This window comes from Pipistrellus kuhlii, unplaced genomic scaffold, assembly GCF_014108245.1.
Source record: "Pipistrellus kuhlii isolate mPipKuh1 unplaced genomic scaffold, mPipKuh1.p scaffold_m20_p_1, whole genome shotgun sequence".
In the NCBI taxonomy this organism is placed as follows: Eukaryota; Metazoa; Chordata; class Mammalia; order Chiroptera; family Vespertilionidae; genus Pipistrellus; species Pipistrellus kuhlii.
In genome coordinates, this window is record NW_023425404.1 from 115336371 (window position 1) to 115358814 (window position 22444).

Sequence of the window (22444 nt, forward strand, 5' to 3'; positions counted from 1 at the left end):
CAAGTCCCATACCCCTTCCCCGGACCCTGCCCCTGCCCCCGGAATTCCCCTGACGGCCCCCTGACCCTCCCTCCCCTCCCCTCCCCATCCCCTCCCCCTCCCCTTCCCTTCCTTCCCCTCCCTTCCCTCCTTCCCTTCCTTCCCTTCCCTTCCCTTCCCTTCCCTTCCCTTCCCTTCCCTTCCCTTCCCTTCCCTTCCCTTCCTTTCCCTTTATTTCATTTCATTTCATTTCCATTCCCATTTACCTTTGAAAATATATTTGTTTTCAGAGAGCGACAGAATGCCCCAGGTTTTCCCTTCATTTTTATTTGATGCCAATTTCTCTTCCATGAGTCCTAGCCAATGTTAGTGGCAACCAGGACAATGGATAAACTCTGGCACCAGGAGTGCCTATTAGACATGACCACTGATGGGAGGCATGAAACACCACAGGCTGCTTAAGGTGTGTTAATGGTGGAGCTATTTCAAGTATTGATATTTCCAATGGAGGTATTCTAAATTGTCTTTTTTTACATCATGTTTTACTATAAGAAATTTTCATTTCACCAATATTTTATATCTTTTCTTTCAGATCTGAAATTATAATGTGTATTTTTAAATTCAAAATTATAGGCTTAGAATTACAAAAATATTTAGAAGATTTTTGCCTTTGTACAAAATAAGTTGTACCAGTTTACTTCTGAACTATTTTTTGCTCTTTGATTTATTTTTCAAATTACTACTATCTTTATTATATTTTTAATAATTCTTTAAATAAGTAGAATTAGCCTTTCAAATTTTTTCTTCACTTTTAAATGTGTTTTGGCTACTCTAAGCCCTTTAACATATCCACATAAATTTTAGAATCAGCTTGTTAATTTCTATCAGGAAATCTTATTGAGATTTTGCCGAAATTGTGTTTGACTCAATAGATGAGTTTGGATCAATTGATCTCTTTATAATGGTTAGTTTTCCAGGTCATGAACCGAATATATTTCTTCATTTATTTAGATATCCTTAACTTTCTTATCAATGTTATGAGTTTGCAGTATATAATACTTTTTCCTTTTTATGAATCTTTGCTAGGGGCCCAGTGAACAAAATTAGTGCATTGGAGAGGGCCCTCAGCCCTGCCTGTCCCCTCTCACAGACTGGGAGCCCTCAAGAGATGTCCTACTGACGGCTTAGGCCCTCTCCACACAGGAGGCTGATCAGGGGAAGGCGCCAGACCCATCACCCGGCTACTGCAGCCACTGCCAGCCATCACAACCCCCAACGTGTTTTAATCAACATGGACTTCAGTCCCTTTACCATGAAAAATGACAACATTCTTTAGGCATTTTCAAGAAGTGTCTTTGATAGGATCGGAATTTTTTTTTTTTTAATCTTCACCTGAAGATATGTTTCCATTGATTTTTTAGAGAGTGTGGGAGAGAAAAAGACAGAGAAACATCAGTATGAGAGGGACACTTTAGTTGCCTTCTGCATAAGCTGACTTGTGCCCCTGCCAGGTACATGCCCTTGATCAAAATTGAATCTGGACCCTGTGGCTGGCAGACATAGACATTATCCACTGAGTCAAAGTGGCTAAGGGAAAATATGACATTTCTTAGCCCTCCAGCAGAAGACCTTCACTTTTTCCTCCAGGAGTGTGGTGATAAAACCGTAGATTGCCTTTTTGGATTCTCATTACCCAAGTTACCAAGAACATTACCAGTGGAGCTTAGCCAATGAGTGGTCAGAAAAAGTGTTTCCTCTGCAGCTTATGCACAGAGGCAGGGCTGCTGGCAAACTGAGCTAGAATGTCCCCACCTCTGCCTGCTCAAGCCTCCACTGCAGCTTGAGCAGGGCACTCCCCCAACTCAGCTTAAGCCTCTGCTGCGGCTTGGGCAGGACTACCCCCCCCCACCCCTCCAGCAATTCTCAAGCCTCTGCCATGGCTTGGGCAGGCTTCCTGGCTTCACTCAGGCCCTGCAAGCCTTTGCCATGGCTTTTACAGGGTCTCTACCCCGCCTCGCTCCACTCCTGCCCAGTTCAAGCCTCCACTGTAGCTTGGGCAAGGCCCTCTGGCTCTGATTAAACCTCTGCCTTAGCTTGGGCAGGGTCCCCTGTCTCTGATCAAGCCTGTGCCACAGCTTGGGCAGGGCCCCCATCTTCCCTTTGACTCCACTCAGGCCCTGCTCATGCCTCTTCCGCCAATCTGTGCCAAAGCTGGTAGGCTAGGAGTGGCCTGGTACATTCTGGGACCCCTACAGCTCAGAGCCCACATGCGGGCCTATAGACTTGGAGTAGCCTGGGTCCTGAGGATGTTCCCAGGACCCAGGCCACTGGGTATGCAAATTAATCTGCCATCTTTGGGGTTAATTTGCATACTCCTGATTGGCTGGTGGGCATAGCGGATATACGGTCAATTTTCATCTTTCTCTTTTATTAGTGTAGATTGTTAAAAGTATTACAGATGTCCCCTTTGTTTCATGTTTTTCCTCACTGAACCCCTGCACTTCACAATCACCCCTCCCAGACCTTAACCAGACTATTGCTTTTGTCCATGGGCCATGCATATATGCATATAAGTGCCCCATTAATCATTCTCTACCCATACTTCTGCCTTCCTTCTGAAATCCATAAATTTGTTCCATGCTTTTATGTCTATCTATTTTGTTCATCACTTTTTTATTTTTATTAATCTTCATATGAGTAAAATCATGTGATACTTATTTCTCTGACTGGCTTATTTCACTTAGCATAATACTCTCCAGGTCCATCCATGCTATCTCAAAGGATAAGAGTTCTTTCTTTTGTATAGCTCCATAATATTTCATGGTGTAAATGTACCATAATACTTTTATCCACTCATCTGTGGATGGGCACTTGGGCTGTTTCCAAATCTTAGCCATTTTAAATTGCACTGCTATGTATATAAGGATGCATATATTATTTATGATTAATGTTCCTGGTTTCTTAGGACATACTCCTAGAAGTGGGGTCACTGAGTCAAATGGCAATTCCATTTTTAATTTTCTGATGAAAATCCTTACTGTTTTACACAGTAGCTGCACCAGTTTACATTCCCATCAGCAGTGTACTAGGGTTCCCTTTTCTCCACATCCTCACAAGAACTTGTCATTTGTTGATTTGTTGATTATGGCCATTCTGACAGGCATGAGATGATAACTCATTGTCATTTTAATTTGCATCTCTCAGATAATTAATGACTTCGAATGTTTTTTCATATGTCTCTTGGCCTTCTGTATGTCCCCTTTGGAGTAGTGTCTATTTAGGTCCTTTGCCTATTTTTTAATTGGATTGTTTGTCTTCCTTTTATTAAATTGGATGAGTTCCTTATATATTTTGGAAATTAACCCCTTACACGGTGTATCATTGGCAAATATATTCTGCCATGTAGTGGGCTCATTTTCATTTTATAGATGGTTTGTTTTGGTGTGCAGAAGCTTTTATTTGGATGGCATCTGATTTATTTCTCCTTAGTTTCCTTTGCCCAATGATATATATCCATAAACATATTGTTAAGAGAAATGGCTGATATTTTGCTGCCTATGATTTCTTCTATGATTTTTATAGTTTTAAGACTTGCATTTAAGTCTTTATTAAAGAAACTATCTTTACTCCATTATATGCTCTTGTTTCCTTTGTCAAATATGAATTGAGCTTAATGGCTTAGGTAGATTTATGGGTTCTTTGTTCTGTTCCATTGATCTATATGCCTCTTCTTGTGCCAGTATCAGGCTATCTTGAGTAGTGATTTTATAGTATAAATTTGTATTGTGATCCCTCCAATTTTTTTCAAGATTGTTGTGGTTATTTGGGGTCTTTTTTGGTTTCATATAATTTTTTGAAGTGCTTCTTTCAGATATGTGAAATATTCCATTTGTATTTTAATAGGGATTTCATTGAATCTATAGAGTGCTTTGAGTAGTATGAATATTTTAATGATATTGATTCTACCAATTCATGAACACTTTATATTCTTCCACTTGTTATATTTTCCTCTCTTTTTTCAATGTTCTGTAGTTTTCTGAATATAGGTCTTTTTACCTCCTTTTTAAAGTTCATTCCTATGTATCCTATGTATCTTAATTTTTTTTTGTAATGGTAAATGAGATAATTCTTCCAGAATCTCTTTCTGAGAATTCATTATATATGTATAAAAATGCCATCAATTTCTGGGTATTAATTTTGTATCCTATTATGTTACCAAGTTCATTTTATTAAACTAGTATTTATTGAATGAATAAGGTTTATCTATGTATAATGTCATGTGATCTGCAAATAATGACAGTTATACTTCCTCCTTTACAATTGGATGGCTTTTATATTTTTCCTTGTTTTTATTATTTCTTTCCTTTAGCTTATTCTGGGGTTTTCTTGTTGTTCTCTTTTCAATTCTTTAAGTTGCAGGGTTAAATAGTTTATTATTTATTTTTTATTTTTTGGTTTTTTGAAATAGGTCTGTGATGCTATCAACTTCCTTCTCAGGACTGCTTTTGCTGTGTCTCTAAGATTTGGGGGTTTTGTGTGTTCATTTTCATTTGTTTCAGGATTTTTTTTTCTTCCTTTGTCTCTTAGGTAACCCATTTATTGTCTAACTAGAGGCTCGATGCGCAAAATTTGTATACTCAGGGGGGCATCCTTCAACCTGGACTGTGCCTTCTCACAATTGGAGAGTCCTTGGGGGATGTCTGACTGATGGCTTAGGCTTAAGCCATCAGTCAGACATCCTTAATGCTGCTATGGAGGCAGGAGAGGCTCCCACCACAATACTGAACTTGCCAGCTGTGAACCTAGCTTCTGGCTAAGTGGTGTTACCCCTTATTTTGAATTGTCTATTGTGCTGTTAATATATCCATTCTATTACTGTTTCACATATTTAAAATTTTTATTTTGTTCATTTCTATATATTTCCTGTCTCTCCTTTGCCTTGTGAATGGAATGCAATTATTTTATCTTTGTTAAATTATTTTTTTAAATTCTAAACTTCATGTCATTTCTGAGTCAATTTTGATTGATTTAGCCATTTTATGGGTTATATTTCCCTGTTACTTTATATAAAAGTATTACTAAGTATATGCTTAGTAGTTTTTGAATGGATGGCAGATATCATGAATTTTAATTTTTGGGTGCTTATATTTTTAACTTTTTCCTTAGATGTAGATAATTTATTTAGAAACAGTTTTATTGTTATAGGTCTTGCTTTTAAAAAATTGTTAGATGGAGCTGGAACCATGTTTAATCTGGGACTAGTTGTTCCCTACTACTAAGGGAAGATCCATGTTAATACTCTACCAAATGCACTATGAATAACATGTTTCCAGATCCATGTTAATACTCTTCCAAATGCACTGTGAATAACATGTTTCCAGAGTGGCTGTTGAGGATAAACATGATATGTGGCTGAGGAGTACTATTCTCTAATCCTTTAGTATGGGCCTTTCTGTGGCCTTGGTAGTTTTTCGCATGTATGTACTGATGGATTCTTTTTCTGAATATGCTAAGGAACCCTCGGAAGAGATCTGGGGTTCCTGCTATGTGCAATCATATTCTTTCTGGATCAATATTAGTCCCAGGATTCTCAAAGGGCAGTCACATTTCATGTATTATGTCATGTTTATCTACTGTCGGCCTGAGTGACTGTAGTTAAGTCACTCAGACATCCTCCAATTGAAGATGATTTATCATAGATATTCTCTCAGCTTCCCAGGACAGCTATAGATTAAGAGACACTTTCTGATTTGAAACTGCACTAGTTCCTGGAATATGTGTAGTGAAGTAAGTTGCATTTACGTGTTAAATATGTATATTCATTATGTTTGTCCACAAATGGAAATTTACCCTTTACTTACTTACCAAGTACTTTACAAGTCACAAATGACCATTCATTTCTAATATATTATCATATTGTACTATTGGCTTTGCATTTTTTTTTAAATAGCAAGTTGATGTTAACCAATATATTTTCTTTAATGTTTTAGAAAAAAGCCATTTTAGAGAACAAAAGGGCTTCTAATTTAACAAAAAAGCAAGGATATGGATTCATAAGAAAAGATACAGGAAAAAATACACCTGACTCCAGAGGACATGATGGAATACAGTGTGAGTGCAAGAGCTTTAAAAGTTGATGTGGTTCTGTAGAAAGCACTCTTCTTTGTATTTACATTAAAATTATTTTTTAAATCTTTGCTTACACTTTCTCTACTTGCTCTGTAGCAGGCACAGTTCTAGGCATTTCCCTATTATAGTTCAAGGTGAAAAGTAGACATATATGTAAAATACAAACCAAAATAATCTTATCAAGTGGTTCCATGGACAAGCTTGTCTATACTGCAGTTCTAACCAATTTCCCTATACTAAAGTAATGTATTGTTTGCTACTGAAACTTGAAAAAGTTGTAAGTAATGGTTATTATATACCAATACTAGTGGTCCACTTCATGAAATCCATGCACATTAAAAAGGATTAGAGGAAATTTGTTAATATTGCTATTTGCCCTTTCTCTATAATAGAAGTGTCAGAGATAAAGGAAAATTAGTAAAATGTATATAAAAAAATCTTCCCCTGTCAGAGTCTGGGGCACACCATGGGACCAAGAGTCAAGTCTCTGCCCACCCATGTGCGCCTCGAAATCACACAAGACCCAGACCCAGCCGGCCACAACCCATTGGGACAGATCCAAACCCAGTTGGTCCACCCTTATCAAGCCCTGCCGGGAGGGAGGTGCAGTCTCAGGTCACCTGGCCTGGTGCCAGGTGGGGGGTGCAGCCTCAGGTCCTTTGGCCCAGAGCCAGCAGCGGGCATGGCCTGAGGTCCCCTGTCAAACCCCACAGGATGGAGGGTACACAGCCTCAGGTTCCTACTGTTTGCTCATTAAGGCTCCTTACAGGAACTCAGCCTCCACTGTGGGTGTTATGGAAACCCCGCATCTACTATGCACACAACCATCTTGTTTTATAAAAACCCACCACCTCTGCTGTGGGCGCTGTCATATTTGTGATGGAGTGATGGTCAATTTGCATGTTCTATCTTTATTATATAGGATAGTTTTCTGCTGCTTTGCTAACCATAAAGAATAATAGATAATACCAGAGAAAAACAAAGAGAAGAAAAAAGTGAGGTGTTAGAAAAGAAAGAAAAGTAAGGAAAAATTGAAGGGAAAAAAATGAGATAAAATAAAATTTAAAGGAGGAACATCAGGTCCCAACTTTGCTATGCCTGACCTCTACCAGCTGCCTTTTATTTATAATATTATAAAACTATAGGGGACTTTATCAAATCAATTTAACTAATAATATTAATTAAAATTCCATGGCCAGTATGTAAAAACTCTAGACTTGTTTTAATTATCATGACTGTGTAATATCAGGAAAACATGATCATTTTCCATGCAGTTATCTTCAAAGCACCCGTTCATCCTATATATTCCACTAGTCCTGTTTCTAGATGAGAGCCTACCTATGTCACTCCAGGAAATTACTAACTAATCTCCACTGGCTCTTAATTTAACCTACTTCAAACCCATTTTTTAACTTCTACCTAATGATACTTTCTTTTTTTAACTCTCTTGTGATTATTTTCCTGGCCCTCAAATTTAAAGATCCCCATTACCTCTCATGAAGCTCAGACTTCTTAATAAACCAGCCATTCATCACCATTCATCACATTCACACCACATCTGTTTTACTTTATTTTACATATCTCCTTGAAGAAAGCAGCTATGATCTAAGTGTTACATATATAAACTCTGGAGCCAATCCATCAAGTCCTGCTTAACCGTTTTCCAACCATATGCATGGCTCAGACAAATACCCTCTCTAAGCCACAGTTCCATAATTTTAAAACAAAGATAAACCTATATGATAAAAATCTAAATGCTAAGTGTCCAGTCAGTCATTCAACCAATCAAAGCGTAATATGCTAACAATATGCCTAAGGCTGCTCAACTGCTCACTGAGACATGCACTGACCACCAGGGGTCAGACACTCTGACTGGTAAGTTAGCATCTGCTGGGATCCACCAATCAGGACTGAGGGAGATGGGCTGTACATGCCCTGGAGCCCTCCTGCAGCCCCTCCTCAGCTGGCCAACTTTCTGCATCCCTCCCCAGCACCAATCATGAACTAATGGGGTCCCTTAGCCTGGCCTGCACCCTCTCCCAATCCAGGCTGACAGACACCCCCTCCACCAAATACACAAATTTTGTGCACCAGGCCTCTAGTCTATATACTGTATATAAAAGCCCATTGACCGAAAGACTATGACATGCACTGTGGCAGCCAACAGCTTGATCCAGGCCCTGATTGCCTCCCTTCTCTGTTGGCCTGGCTCCCAATTGGCCCTGCCAGTCTGGTCCTGATTGGACCCCATCAGAGTGGACCTGTTGGCCCCAGCCATGCACCAAGCCTCCATCCCAGTGGTTGGAAAACTGCAGCTTGTGAACCACATGTGGCTCTTTGGCCCCTTAAGTGTGGCTCTTCCACAAAATACCACATGTGGGAGCGCACATACAGTGTGATTGAAACTTCATGGACCATGTGCACAAGTCGGTTTTAGGCTCTCGTCCTGTTGATATTTGGCTCTGTTGATTAATGAGTTTGCCGACCACTGCTCTATCCTATCTAATAAAAAAGGATAAAATGCAAATTATCCATCACTCCCTCACAAAAATGTTGGTGCCCATAGCCACAAGATGGCAGCACCCAGTCCTCTCAGCCCTGCCAGAGTCCCCCAGTCTCAGGCAACCACTGAAAGCGTGCAGTGTGAGCAGCCTGGCGGAACACTTGCTTTGTCACCACAGTAACAAGGCAAGCATTTCGTGCCTGGCCACAAATGGGCCTCTGGCCAGGTCATGCAGACACAAGATGGCCACTACAAAATGGCCAGCACGGGAGGGCAGATGGGGGCTATCAAGCCTGCAGAGGAGGGCAGTTAGGGGTGGCCAGGTCAGCAGAGGAGGGAAGTTGGGGGCAAACAAGCTGGCAGGGGAGTGGTTAGGGGGTGATCAGGCTGGCAAGAAGAAGCAGTTAGGGGCAATTAGGAAGGCAAGCAGATGAGCAATTGGGAGCCAGCAGTCATGGATTGTGAGAGGGAAGTCAGACATCCCTCAAGGGGTCCCAGATTAAAGAGGTTCAGGCTGGGCTGAGGGACACACACCCCCCATACACAAATTTCATGCACCAGGCCTCTAGTTGGCTAATAAAATTATATAGGTTTCAAGTGTACATTTCCATGATACATGATGTGCTCACCACCCAAAGACAACTACAATGAAATACCAGCTCACACCTATTAGAATGGCTATTACTAATATTTAGAATTTTAAAGAAAAATCTTATTTTAAAAATTCTTATTGAAACATCAAGAAAGTTATAGCAGAGAGGTAATTTGGGGAAGATAAGACAGGTAATTCTAAAACAATCCAGGAAATCATATTAAAAGAGAAATGAGAGTTCATCTAAGACATCCAGTTTGCTTTTGACCAAAAGGAGATTAATAGCCATACTCATTTTTTAAAGGCAGTTTGTGACAATAGGGGAATATATAGCAGAATAATATTTTATATTTTTATGGGAGGTAAAAGCTTAAATTTGAAAAAAAAATTTAGTTCTGGGGATAAAAAATAAACATACTTAGGAAGCGCTCGTATCAATTAACTTTTGTTCTTGGAAGAGTTAACTAGTTCTTTTTACCCTAATAACAATGTACAGATGTTACATTGGTGAGACAAACTGCTGCTCCCTTTAGGCATAGTGGCTTCCTTAGAGAATCCTGCTACTTGAACCCAGAAAAATCTGAGGTAAGAGAGACCAGAGAATTGATCAGAGAGACATGACTTTTCACCTCAGTACATGCAAACTACAATTGTTACATCAATAATCTCAAAAACTAAAAAATTACATGCCATTTTTTAGATTTATATTCTGATGCTCCATAAGTGGACTATATCAAATATTTACTAAGCTTCTACTATGTCTCAGGCACAGCAGGGAATGTTAGCATAAGAAAGAAGCTGGCAACTTTTGGTTCTATATAGTATACAAGGAATATATAGTAAGTGATAGTAATCACAAATCATGTAATAAGTGGTATGGTTAATGTAAGCAGAGTGTGGAAGAGAGATGAAAAACAAATCTAAATGTACCACTTCACATCATTTTTAGATTACTGGACTTTTACTTCTACATGAACTACATAAATCAATTTGTAGAAAATTAAATTACAAAATATTTTGTAAAGAAAAATTATAGCTGTACAACTAATGGAAATAACAATAAAAAACTCAGCTATATCAACATCATGGGAAATAATCTGGAAGTCAGATGTTAGAACATGTGAAGGAACATTTACAAATATGAATCTATCTAAGTAGAAGTCTAGAAGGTGATGGGGAAATTGAAACAGTGGTGTTAGCTCTGAGTAACATAATTTTTTTCTTTTATACAATATTCTTTATTTTTTTTTTTAAAATATATACTTTATTGATTTTGTACAGAGAGGAAGGGAGAGAGATAGAGAGTTAGAAACATCGATGAGAGAGAGTCATCGATCAGCTGCCTCTTGCACACCCCCTACTGGGGATATGCCCGCAACCAAGGTACATGCCCTTGACCGGAATCGAACCCGGGACCTTTCAGTCCCCAAGCCGACGCTCTATCCATTGAGCCAAACCGGTTTTGGCTACAATATTCTTTAAATTAAAATAAATAAAATTAAATACCTGTAGAATTAAAATACTCATCATTTATTAGTTGTTTTAATATGAATTTTTAACATTAAAAAATCACTTCTTTTGTATTTCAACATCACAGATTTTCAAGCACGTTTAACCACTGAAATACTTTAAATAATGGTAAATTTAGCAATGTTAGAATTATATAAAAACACATATTTCCAAGCCCTCTCCCCTTTTTATTATATTAAATACATATGAGTAGGAAAATTCTGAAGCATGAATTTCATTTTAATTTTCTGGCTTTCAAAGAAATGCTTAGTTTATCAATTGTATAATCCTTTCACTATAGTAGATTATATAATCATATGATGTGAAAAAATCTATCAGATTCTTTTACACATTTCTAGACTTACAGTCAGATTTTGTCAATTCTATTTAGAATAAACAAAAAGAAAACAGAATTTTAATTCTCTTACAAATATCCATTGAATACTCTGGTTTCTCTTCAGATTGCATAAATCTTTTGCCTTTTACAAATATCCATTGAGTAGTTTAGATATCCCTCTTCAAATGGTCACATTTCAAATATGTTTTGGAACCGCTAAATGTTATGCTTCTATGTTATGTTTGGATAAGCGGGGAGTCCATATTTAATTATTAATAAAACATATTAGGTAATAAGTACATTGTTCTGCTGATTATCTTAGCACAATAATCAATGTTTAGCTCATAACCACAAAAATGAATTAAATTATCATTGTATTTCACAGAAAATCAGATTATTAATATTTAAACAAAATAAACTTTTTACATGGGAACAAAAGGACATTGTTTATTCTCAATGTCAATAATTTTACAAGTGAAGATCATGTTCCAAAACCCCTTTCTAATGAACTCTTAATAAATAAGCAAAGGCCATCGTGTACATTTAAACCATGGAATACTATGCAGCAGTAAACAAGAAGGATCTCTTACCCTTTGAGACAGCATGGCTAAATGAAATAAGCCAGTCAGCGAAAGACAATTATCACATGATCTTACTTATATATGGAATCTAAAGAACAGAATAAACTGATGAACAAAATAGAGCGAGAGATACAGAAGCATGGAACAGATTGTTGAATATCAGAGTGAATCAAAAGTGTGTGGGTGGAAGGGAAGAGATTGACCAAAGAATTATATTTATATATACCTAACCCATGGACACAGGTAATAGTGTAGTGAAGGCCTAGGGCAGAGGGTGGGTACGGGATAGAAGGAGTCAACAGGGGAAAATAAGGATATCTGTAATTCTTTCAACAATAAAGATTAAAATAAAAATAATAAATAAAGGCAACATATTCCCAAAACCCTGTAACAAGACCCTAATCAAATGTGAGATATATAAGCAATATATTCTCAGTAAGTTTTGTCAAATATTAAGCATGTGACTAGAAAATAACATTGGTCATACAATAATTGTTTCTTTATATGATGACTTTAAAATGTATTAATTTCACTCAGAAGACATTACTAAATACCTATTCTACAGTTTTTTCTAATGTTAATATTGGGAAATGAGAACTGGTAAAAATATAAGTGATTTTATCAAACAAAAATGATTCAAATAAATATCTTATTATGACTGGGACTAGAAAAATAATAGTGAAATATGTAGAAAATATGTATTTGTAAAAAGTACAGGTGAAATTAGATTTTTTTCACAAAGAACATTTACAAAGTCTTTTTATAAAGATAAATATTAAATACTAAGAAAAGGTGTTACAGATTTGAAAGTTTTTCTGAATAATTTCATCAACAAAAGAGAATACCTCAAATCTAGAGAAATGGAAGCAAGTGACCAAGTGTCAACTCTCTTCCCACTTCCCTTACCTGTTAACACTTGACAAAATAGAATATTTGACTCACAGGAACCTAAATACATGCTGAAACTAAACAATGGTGATAATCTCCTAAGGCAGTGGTTGGCAAACTCATTAGTCAACAGAGCCAAATATTAACAGTACAATGATTGAAATTTCCTTTGAGAGCCAAATATTTTAAACTTAAACTTCTTCAAAGGCCAATTCTTCAAAATAGATGCACCCAGGCCCTGGTATTTTGTGGAAGAGCCACACTCATGGGGCCTAAGAGCCACATGTGGCTTGCAAGCAGCAGTTTACGGACCACAGTCCTAAAGGAAACAGAAATGAATACAAACAATGAATTAAATCATGGCCAACTAGAAATTCCAAATTCTAAAATAGCATCATAATATTCCTTAAAATAATGCTGGGAAACTTCATTAGCTAACTTGATTAGAGATGAAAAGTTCTGTTTATAAGAAAGAACCACCTTCTACCACCCACCACATAGTTTTATAAACACACAGGACAAAAAAACAAACAAAGGAGAGGGAATCCAAATACAAGGGAAATTGAGTTTTGGGAGAATATTTTCTTGTAGTGTTGTACCGAGATTCTGTGATCCTCAAGGACCAGCAGGGAGCTGAGTCCAATGCAATTAACAAGAGAGCCTCTTCCATGTTAACATGGGCTCTGTCCCTCTCACACCAACAGCATAGCGGACAAGAGCACAAACTTTGACAAGTTCAGGGGTTTTATACAGGTGGTGATGTCACTGCTTTGGCTGACCCCGATTGGTTGGGTGAGGGCTAGGGTCCAGTTACACAAAATGGAGGATAGCTCTGCCCTGCCCTCTCAGTAGTTGGGGACCAGCCACTAAAGCATTACTCAGGGGTAAAAGATAAAAAAGAACATGAAAAACTGGGAAGTTCTTTATTTGGGAGCTACATTTGCCACCACCATGGTTTAATAGCAAGATATTGGATGAAGACAGCTGATCATGTTGGGGCAATGGGGGAAAAAAGATAAATTGATATCACAAACTTATACTTAAATGTATTTCCTATGAATAGCCACATGGTAAAGAATGAAGTGACATCAGAGGAATGGTGGTGTAAGGGCACAACTTTTCCTCTGCCCCAGACATTTCAACAAGTTAACCATCTATAATGGAACATAGAAATCCCCGCTCAACACAAATGCATGCCTGAGAGACCCGCACACTAAAACACATAAAGGTGGGCATCGAGAAAAAATGAGAAAACCAGAAGGGAGGAAAGTGCAAAAGGCCTCTAGACACAGCCCTGTAGCCAGGAGCTCAGGAGCTCGTGGCTCAGCTGGCCAGGAGAGGGAAGAAAGGTGAAGTAGCAGGCATTTTTCTCTGGGCAGGAGGAACAAAGAGCTGTGGGAGGTGGATGGGCATATGGGGGAGGGGTAGGGGTGGGGATGGGGGAGGGGGAAGACAGGTGAGGCAGCCCAGCAGGAAGAGTTAAGAATGCGTGAGAAAGGGCAGTGTCTGAGTTGGCAAGTACCTGACAAAGCACAGGGTCCTGCAATGTGGCTTCCCACAGTCGGCTGGATGGTGTTTTTTTTTCAGACAGAAATGGAATGTCAAGAGCCTTGCCATGTCTTGAACTCCCAAGACTTGCCTCCTATTGCCTTTGGAATCAGGTCCAGCAGCATATCATCCATAAACCAAGAGCTGTTGCAATAGAATCGCTATTTCCCTCTGTGACTGATTCCCTGGAGGAGTGCTTGGGGCGGGACCCCATGAGGTCAGGGGTTGCCATTATGATGAAGGCAAAACAAACCCCACCCACAAGCAGGGTGGCTGTATTGTCATAGGCAACTGGGAGGCTCAAATCTGGGACTGCAGAAGTAAAAATTGTGTTATTCAGCCCCATCTACTGGAATATAGTAGAAAGAGCTCTTCAGAGATAAATATGAAAACAAAGGATAGCAAATACCAGAAGGAGAAACCACAGTAACAATGATGACCAGAAAGAAAATGAAAAATCCCCAGACATATAAGCCAAACCAGTGATCACGGACAACAAGGGGGTGGGGGCATACATGGGGAGGGGTTTGGGGTAAGAATGGACGGGGGATGAGGACAATTATGTGATACCATAATCATAAAAAAAAAAGACAGAGAAAAATCCCCAGGAAGCAGGTGTTAACTCATGGAAATGTGATATAAATGACAGAGATTTCAAGATTGAAGTTTTGAAAATACTCAACTAGATGTGAGAAAATACTGACAGGCAATTCCGTGCACTCAGAAAACAAATCAATGAACAAAAATGAGTATTTTACCAAGAAAATTGGAATTTTAAAGAAGAAGCAATCAGAAATCCTGGAAAGGATGCATGTAATTAAGGAGAATGAGAGTAAGTTACTGAGCATAGAAAACTAACCAGTTAGAGCCATGGTCGGCAATCTACGGCTCACAAGCCACATGCTGCTCTTTGGTCCCTTGAGGGTGGCTCTTCCACAAAATACCACAACCTGGGCAAGTCTGTTTTGAAGAAGTGGCATTAGAAGAAGTTTAAGATTAAAAAATTTGGCTCTCAAAAAAAATTTCAATCGTTGTTCTATTGATATATGGCTATGTTGACAAATGAATTTGCCAACCACTGAGTTAGAGGAAAGAACTAGTGATATTAAAGATAGGAATCAAGAAATGATGCAGAGGGAAGAAGAGCAAGACCTGAGAATGAATGAATGAATGAATGAATGAATGAACAAATAAATAAATAAAAAGGAGAGCTCTATGAGACTTCTCTAACTCTATCAGAAAAAGCAATATTAGGTCTGCATGAAAAAATTACATGGTCACCCTCGTTATAAGGTATGGAAGTGTTTTTTTTTTTAAAGCGTCTGTGTTTTAAAAGAATTTATCATTTGTAGGCTCAGATTAAAAAACATTCTAGGTTTAGTGGGAATTTGTAGATGTGATTTTCAAGTTCTATCAGTAATCTTTAAGGAACCAGGAAACAAAAGAGGTGCCAGAACACTGAGCTTGGGCAAAACTAAAATTTAAGGAGTGAAGTTGGATTTCAGAAGCCACAGACCAGGGAATTTACCTTGTAAGCCTAGACAATTTCAGAAATGGACTCTTAAGGTTTTACATCAGAAAGCCATGCTCATTATGAAGACATGGGTAATTGTGAATTATGAATAATTGCTAAGTTAGAATAGATGCTCTCTTCTACTTTCCCCACTGTGTGCACAACCAGGAATGCCCTGCAGTGTTTAAGGCAAGAAAACAAATGTAGTTATCAGCTTCCAAGATTGACCTGGAAAATGTACACCTGTCATCAAGAGAGCATACAGCTTCTTCCTTGGCATCCATCCCAACAAGTAAAACAGCACAGATAGGCAAGCCTGTGACACTTTACCCGAATGGCCCAGAGTTGGGAGAGAAACAACCAGGCAGCAATAGTTGGCTGTAATAGTACTGACTAGTAGAGAATAGTGACATCTTCTATTACTATAACTCTCCTGGGAAAGGGGGTGGGGGGGGGGGCAGTTTCCAGCACCTCTGCAAGACTCTGCATTGCCCAAGGGGGCACTCACAAGTCATTCTGATAGTATAAAATTTTAATCAATTCTAGGCTAAAACTTAGGACACCATAGCAATTTAGGATATAAAATTAAAGGTGACAGCAGGTAATTGTTTCACAGATGAGCCAGCAGAGTCCATTCCAGTTATGGTGATGCTTTCTTGTCCTTTGTTCATTCGTTCATCTTATGTAATATGGCCCCCTCCTACCTACCATCAGATTTAGTGATCACTTATACTGCTCTAGGATTAGGCTGCTGAGAACACAGAGTTCTGCTTCCAGGTCAATCATATGGTGATAAGGAAAAGGGATGCATGTACTTCCAACTTTGTATTAGACTGGGTACTCTAAAACACATAAATAAAGGGCTGTTGTACCACAAAAAAAAAGAGCAATATTAGAATTATAGACATTGAGAAGGAGGAAGAGAGGAATCATGGAATGGAAAATCTATTAAAATAAATAGTGGATGAGAACTTCCCAAATCTATGGAAAGAACTAGATCCTCAAATCCATCAGTAAAACAAATAGAACACCTAGTTACCTATCCAAAGAGGCCCTCTCTAAGGCGTTTTGTATTGAAGCTGTCAAAAAATGATGAAAAAGAAATTCTCAAAGCAGCCAGGGAAAACAAGGAAGTGATCTAAAAGAAAAACTCATCAGAATTTCATTTGACATCTCAGCAGAAACTCTACAAGCCAAAGAGAGTGGAACTAAATATTCAAATGTCTAAAAGAGAGGGATTACTAGACATGAATAATATTTGCAACAAAATTATCCTTTAAATATGAAGGAGAAGGAAAGACATTTCTGGACATACAGAAATTGGGAGATTTTATAACCAGAAAATCTCAATTGCAGGAAATACTCAAGGGAGTTATTCTTTCTGAAACAAAGAACATAAGGTCATAACAATATGAGTAAGATCACAAAAAAAAAACTTACAGCATATATATGGGAAAACTTGTGACAACAAAAACATACAAGGGGAAGGAGGAAAGGTCTGAACTGGTAAAGGGAGATGAAGATCAGATTCACTCAAAAGGGAAAAAAATATGGTATATATGCAACTTCATTTTTCATAAACCTAATGGTAACCTCACACAAAAGTTCCCAAATCAGGACATATAGCTGGGAAGAGAGAGAGAGAGAGAGAGAGAGAGAGAGAGAGAGAGAGAGAGAGAGAGAGAGAGAGAGAGAGAGAGAGAGAGAAAAGGAACAGTGGAGATATGTATGGAATATCACCAAACAAAAACTAAAGATGGAAACATAAAGGAAAAGAACCAATGGAGGCATAGAGCTACCAGAAAATAAACGATAAAATGGCTCTAGGAAATCTTCAGACTTCAATATCCTAAATGTAAATGGTCTGAATTCACTAATAAAGAGGCACAGAGTAGCAGAGTGAATAAAAAAACAAAACTCAACCATATGCTGTCTACAAGAGAGACATCTAAGCTGCAAAGACAAAGGTAGATTCAAAGTAAAAAGGTAGAAAATGATTATTCAAGCAAATACCATACACAAAAAGGCAGATGTAGCCATACTTATACCTGACAAAATAGATTTCAAGATAACAAGAAATAAAGATGGACACAAATACACTAATAAAAGAGAAACATGCAAATTAACCATCACTCTGCCATGCCAAGCCACGCCCACCAGCTAATCAGAAGTGAGTATGCAAATCAACCAACCAAGATGGCGGCCAGCCATGGAGCTGGAGAAAGCAGGAGTCTTGGGTTGCCCCTGGTGATAGAGAAAGCCAAGCTTCTCACCCACCCTGGCCAGCCCTGGCCTCCACTCAAGGCTACGAAGTTTCAATTATAAATAAATAAATAAATAAATAAATAAATAAATAAATAAATCCTAGATACTTGCTTCCAGTAGGCCCTGGCCTCCGCTCAAGGAGGAAATGAAAAAGAGAAAAAAGGAGGGCCTGGAACCTTGGGTCGCAAGGGGGTGATCAGGCCAGAATGGGATAGCAGGGGCCATTGGGGGTGAATAAGCCATCAGTGGGTGTCAGTTGGAGGTGAGCAGGCCAGTGGGGAGGAAGCTGGGGACAAGCAGACTAGCAGGGCTGGTCAGTTGGGGATAAGCAGGCCAGCAGGGGGGAGAAGTTGGGGGTGATCAGGCTGACGGGGGGCATTTGGGGGTGAGCAGGCCAGCAGCCGGGAGCAGTTAGGGGTGAGCAGGCTGGCATGTAGAGTGGTTAGGGCAATCAGGCAGGCAGGCAGGCAAGTGAGCAGCTGGAACCAGACAGTCTCAGATCATGAAAGAGATGTCCAACTGCCAGTTTTAGACCCAATCCCTATAAACCAACCCAATCTTTCAAGGGGTCCCAGATTGGAGAGGGTGCAGGCCAGGCTGAGGAACACCCCACACACCCCATGCACAAATTTTCTGTACTGGGCCACTAGTTATAATGATAAAGGAAACACTACATCAATAAAACATAATGCTTCTTAATATATATGTACTCAACCAGGGAGCACCCAACCAGGGAGCACTGAAATATATAAAACAATTACTCGCAGAATTAAAGAAAGAAACAGGTCAAAACACATAGTTGGAGATTTTAATACTATACTGTTAGTTCTAGACAGATCAACCAAACAGAAATTCAATAAAGGAATATTGGCCTTAAAGAAAAACTAGACCAAATGGACATAATTGGCATTTAAAGAACATTTCATCCCAGAACATCAGATTATACAATCCACTCCAGTGCCCAGGGAACATTCTCAAAGATGTTCTTTAAATAAAGAGCACTCAAATCTTTAAAGGTATATCTGATCTTTAAATAAAGAAACCATAAGTTGGGTCACAAAACTAACATCAACAAATTTAAGAAGATTGAAATTATACCAAGATTATTCTCTGACCATTATGCCTTGAAATTAGAAATCAACTGCAGAAAGGAAATAAAGAAACCCACAAGTATGTAGAGATTAAACAACATACTACCAAAAATGACTGGGTCAAAGAAAAAACAAAAGATGAAATCAAAAGATAAACAGAGACAAATTAAAAATGACAATACAACGTATTAAAATCCCTGGGGTGCAGCGAAAGCAGTAATAAGAGGGAATTTTATATCATTACAGGCCTATCTCAATAAATAACACCAATTCTAAATAAACAACCTAACATCACATCTTAGTGTATTAGAAAAAGAACAACAAAAGCAACCCAAATGCAGCAGAAGAGAGGAATAAAAATTAGAGCAGAATTAAGTGAAATAAAGAACAAAAAGACCATACAAAAAATTAATAAAGAGCTGGTTCTATGAAAAGATTAATGTAATTGACACCCCCCTGGTTAGATTTACTAAAGAAAAAGGGAAACGGCCTATATAAACAAAATCAGAAGAGAGGGAGAAGTCACCACAGATATCACAGATATACAAATGATTATACTAGAATATTATGGAAGATTATATGCCACCAAATTCAATAACCTAGAAGAAATGGGTAAGTTCCTATGAATATATAATCTTCCTAGACTAAATCATGAAGAATTAGAAAATCTAAATAGACTGAAAAACAGTGAGGAAATGGAAACAATAATAAAAAATTTCCCCAAAAACCAAAGTCCAGGACCATATGGCTTCACCAGTGCTTTCTACCAAATATTCAAAGAATATTTAAAACCTATCCTCAAACTCTTCCAAAATATTGAAGAAGAAATGCTTCCTAACAAATACTACAAGGCACATATAACTCAGATACCAAAACCTGGCAAAGAAAACATTCAAAAAAGACGTAACAGACCAATAGCTCTGATGAATATAGATGCAAAATCAAATACACAGTACATCCAAAAATCATATATCATGATCAAGTGGGGTTCATTCCAGAGACACAAGGATGGTTCAATATATACAAATCAATCAACCCGGTATACCACATTAACAAAAAAAGGATAAAAATGAGATGATCTTGTCGATAGATGCAGAAAAAGCATTTTGTAAGATAAAACATCCATTTATGATTAAAATATTCAATAGAAATAGAAGAAAATGGCCTCAACATAATAAAAGTCAAATATGATAAACCCTCAGCTGATATCATACTTAACGGTAATAAACTGAAAACTGTTCTTCTAAGATCAGGAACAAGACAAGGATGTTCACTCTCACCACTCTCACCACTTCTAGTTTCAAAAGTCCTAGCCAGAGCAATAAGGCAAGAAAAAATAAAATAAAAGGCATTCAAATAGAGAAGGAAATAGTCAAACTGTCATCTTTTTAGAGATGACATGATCCTGTATATAGAATCCTAAAGACTACCAAAAATCTATTAGAAATAATAAATAAATACAGTTAAATTGCAGGATACAAAATCAATGTGCAAAAATCCATTGCCCTCCTGTATACTAACAACAAAATTTTAGAAAAAGGAATAGGAAAAAAACAACAACACACAATTCCTTTTTCAAAAGCAGCCAAAAGAATAAAATGCCTAGAAATAAACAACAACAAAAATGTAAAAAAAATTATATTCTGAAAATTACAAAGCGTTATTAAAAGAAATTGAAAAAGACACAATAAAATGGAAAAATACCCCGTGATCATGGATTGGAAGAATCAACATAGTGAAAATGGCCATATTACCCAAGCAATATACAGATTTAATGAAATTCCCATCAAAATCCTCATGTCATTTTTAAAGAAATAGAATGAGAAATCATCAGATTTGTATGGAACAATAAAAGACCACAAATAGCCAAAGCAATCCCAAGAAAAAAGAACAAAGCTGAAGATATCATACTACCTGACTTCAAACTACAAAACTACACTAATCAAAACAGCATGGTACTGGCAGAGAAACAGAGCCATGAATCAGTGGAACAGAATAGAGAGCCCAGCTATAAAACCACATGTATATGGACAGATAATTTTTAACAAAGGAGCTAGAAACACACAATGGAGTAAAGATAGTATCTTCAATAAATTATGCTGGAAAAACTTGAAAGCCACATGTACACAAATGAAATTGGATTTCAGTTTGTCCCCATGTACAAAAACTAAATCAAAATGGATTCAACACCTCAATATAGGACCTAAAACAATAAGTTACATAGAGAAAAATATAGGCATCAAACTTATAGATCTGGATAGTAGAAGAACATTTTATGAACTTGACCCCAAAGGTAAGAGAAGTAAAGACAAAAATAAACAAATCCTATCTAATAAAAGAGTAATATGCAAATTGACCATACCTCTGCTACATCCACAAGACACATGCACCAGCCTATCAGGAGAGTATGCAAATTAACCCAACCAAGATGGCGAAGACCACAGAGAGCAGGAGGTTTGTGTTTTCCTGGCAATGGAGGAAGCCAAGCTTTCTGAGTTCTTTATATATTTTGAAAATTAAACCTTTTTGGGGGGCTACTGTTTGCAAATATCATCTTCCATCTGGTTAGCTGCCTCTTTCACTGTGCAGAAGATGTTTGGATTAATATAGTCCCACTAGAAGCCTGGTGCCTGCCTTGACCTTCGCTTAATGCTACAAAGTTTCAATTATAGAAGATAAATAAATCCCAACAAAAATGGCTGCAGCCATGGAGCCAGCAGGAGGCTTGGTTCTGCTCATGGCTACAAAGTTTCAATTATAGAAGATAAATAAATCCGATACCAGGGGCTCCACTTGGGTTGCAAAGGGACATGGCTGGCCTGAAAACCACAACACATCCCTCATCCAGGAAGTTCCACACCCCAAGGGAACCCCAACCCTGATTCAGGACACCCTGCAGGGCAAACCAGCAGGTCCCCACCCGTGCATCAGGCCTCTATCCTATCTAATAAAAGAGTAATATGCAAATTGACTGTCATTCCAACACATAAAATGGCTATCCCTATGTGGTCAAAGATCCTCCCCCCATGTGGACACAAGATGGCCACCACAAGATGCCAGCAGGGGAGGGCAATTGGGAGGGACCCAGGCCTGTAAGGGAGGGCAATTTTGGTCAATCAGGTCAGCAGGGGAGGGCAGTTGGGAGGGACCAGGCCTGAAAAGGAGGGCAGTTGAGGACGATCAAGCCTGCAGGGGAGAGCAGTTAGGCAGAGGAGGGAAGTTGGAGGTGACTGGGCCTACAGGGAAGAGCAGTTGGGGAGGATCCAGGCCTGCAAGGGAGGGAAGTTAGGGACAAACAGTCTGGCAGAGGAGCAGTTAGGCATCAATCAGGTTGATAGGGGAGTAGTTAGGGGGTAATCAAGCTGGGAGGCAGAAGTGGTTAGGGACAATTAGGAAGGTAGGCAGGCAAGCAATTGGGAGCCAGTAGTTTTGGATTGTGAGAGGGATGTCCAACTGCCTGTTGAGGCCCTATCCTACTGAGATCAGGCCTAAATGGGCAGTTGGACATC

General features: G+C 38.4%; 1 long non-coding RNA gene across 1 annotated transcript; it reads left to right on the top strand.

Moving 5' to 3' along the window:
• Positions 1 to 248: 248 nt before the first annotated feature.
• LOC123652009 lies at positions 249 to 6175 on the top strand. The gene is made up of 2 exons (XR_006741028.1): positions 249 to 442; positions 5970 to 6175. It is a non-coding gene; the product is annotated as an uncharacterized LOC123652009 (long non-coding RNA).
• The last annotated feature ends 16269 nt before the right edge of the window (positions 6176 to 22444 follow it).